Genomic DNA, 2813 nt, shown 5'->3' on the forward strand with positions numbered 1-2813 from the left:
AGTCGATTCGATAACAAATGACGAAAACGGACGGATTTCTCAGGTTTTTACTACATATGAATACTTTTCACATTCTCCCGTGCAACTCGGCTGCTAGTCCTCCTTTAATGCACAATCTTAAGGTCCTAGCACATGTCCAAGGCACCAAAGCCAGCTAAGAAGTCAATAATCGATACCTAAAACTTGAATTGTACTACTTCTTACTGGCTATTACATCAACTTAGAAGCTTCATCTGTGTTCTACTATGGTGCTTTTTGTGTCTCCGCATACCGCAGCACGCGACATAGCTTTGAAGACGATAAGTACAACCGTTTCAGAGAGAAGAGCGGCCAATGTGACGATCTGGCTTTAAGTCGATTCGATAACAAATGACGAAAACGGACGGATTTCTTAGGTTTTTACTACATATGAATACTTTTCACATTCTTCCGTGCAACTCGGCTGCTAGTCCTCCTTTAATGCAGAATCTTAAGGTCCTAGCTCATGTCCAAGGCACTAAAGCCAGTTAAAAGTCAATAATCGATACCTAAAACTTGAATTGTACTACTTCTTACTGGCTATTACATCAAATTAGAAGCTTCACCTGTGTTCAATTGTGGTGGTGTTAGTGTCTCCGCCTACCGCAGCATACGACATAGCTTTGCAGACGGTAAGTACAACCGTTTCAGAGAGAAGAGCGGCCAATGTGACGATCTGGCTTTAAGTCGATTCGATAACAAATGACGAAAACGGACGGATTTCTTAGGTTTTTACTACATATGAATACTTTTCACATTCTTCCGTGCAACTCGGCTGCTAGTCCTCCTTTTGATGCAGAATCTTAAGGTCCTAGCTCATGTCTAAGGCACCAATGCCAGCTAAAAAATCAATAATCGATACCTAAAACTTGAATTGTACTACTTCTTACTGGCTATTACATCAACTTAGAAGCTTCATCTGTGTTCTACTATGGTGCTTTTAGTGTCTCCGCATACCGCAGTACGCGACATAGCTTTGAAGACGATAAGTACAACCGTTTCAGAGAGAAGAGCGGCCAATGTGACGATCTGGCTTTAAGTCGATTCGATAACAAATGACGAAAACGGACGGATTTCTCAGGTTTTTACTACATATGAACACTTTTCACATTCTCCCGTGCAACTCGGCTGCTAATCCTCCTTTCATGCAGATTCTTAAGGTCCTAGCTCATGTCCAAGGCATCAAAGCCAGCTAAAAAGTCAATAATCAGTACCTAAAACTTGAATTGTACTACTTCTTACTGGCTATTACATCGACTTAAAGCTTCATCTGTGTTCTACTATGGTGATTTTATTGTCTCCGCACACCGCAGCACGAGACATAGCTTTGCAGACGATAAGTACTACCGTTTCAGAGAGAAGAGCGGCCAAGTGACGATCGGGCTTTAAGTCGATTCGATAACAAATGACGAAAACGGACGGATTTCTCAGGTTTCTACTACATATGAACACATTTTACATTCTCCCGTGCAACGCGGCTGCTAGTCCTCCTTTCATGCAGAATCTTAAGGTCCTAGCTCATGTCCAAGGCACCAAATCCGTCTAAGAAGTCAATAATCGATACCTAAAACTTGAATTGTACTACTTCTTACTGGCTATTACATCAACTTAGAAGCTTCATCTGTGTTCTACTATGGTGCTTTTAGTGTCTCCGCATACCGCAGCACGCGACATAGCTTTGCAGACGATAAGTACAACCGTTTCAGAGAGAAGAGCGGCCAAGTGACGATCTGGCTTTAAGGCGATTCGATAACAAATGACGAAAACGGACGGATTTCTCAGGTTTTTACTACATATGAACACTTTTCATATTGTCCCGTGCAACTCGGCTGCTAGTCCTCCTTTCATGCAGAATCTTAAGGTCCTAGCTCATGTCCAAGGCGCCAAATCCATCTAAGAAGTCAATAATCGATACCTAAAACTTGAATTGTACTACTTCTTACTGGCTATTACATCGACTTAGAAGCTTCATCTGTGTTCTAGTATGGTGATTTTATTTTCTCCGCATACCGCAGCACGCGACATAGCTTTTCAGACGATAAGTACAACCGTTTCAGAGAGAAGAGCGGCCAATGTGACGATCGGGCTTTAAGTCGATTCGATAACAAATGACGAAAACGGTCGGATTTCTCAGGTTTCTACTACATATGAACACATTTCACATTCTCCCGTGCAACGCGGCTGCTAGTCCTCCTTTCATGCAGAATCTTAAGGTCCTAGCTCATGTCCAAGGCACCAAAGCCAGCTAAAAAGTCAATAATCGATACCTAAAACTTGAATTGTACTACTGCTTACTGGCTATTACATCAACTTAGAAGCTTCATCTGTGTTCTACTATGGTGCTTTTAGAGTCTCCGCATACAGCAGCACGCGACATAGCTCTGCAGACGGTAAGTACAACCGTTTCAGAGAGAAGAGCGGCCAATGTGACGATCTGGCTTTAAGTCGATTCGATAACAAATGACGAAAACGGACGGATTTCTCAGGTTTTTACTACATTTGAACACTTTTCACATTCTCCTATCCAACGCGGCTGCTAGTCCTCCTTCCATGCAGAATCTTAAGGTCCTAGCTCATGTCCAAGGCACCAAAGCCAGCTAAAAAGTCAATAATCGATACCTAAAACTTGAATTGTACTACTTCTTACTGGCTATTACATCATCATAGAAGCTTCATCTGTGTTCTACTATGGTGCTTTTAGTGTCTCCGCATACCGCAGCACGCGACATAGCTTGGCAGACGATAAGTACAACCGTTTCAGAGAGAAGAGCGGCCAATGTGACGATCTGGCTTTA

The sequence above is a fragment of the Schistocerca gregaria genome, unplaced genomic scaffold, assembly GCF_023897955.1.
Source record: "Schistocerca gregaria isolate iqSchGreg1 unplaced genomic scaffold, iqSchGreg1.2 ptg000205l, whole genome shotgun sequence".
NCBI classification, from domain to species: domain Eukaryota; kingdom Metazoa; phylum Arthropoda; class Insecta; order Orthoptera; family Acrididae; genus Schistocerca; species Schistocerca gregaria.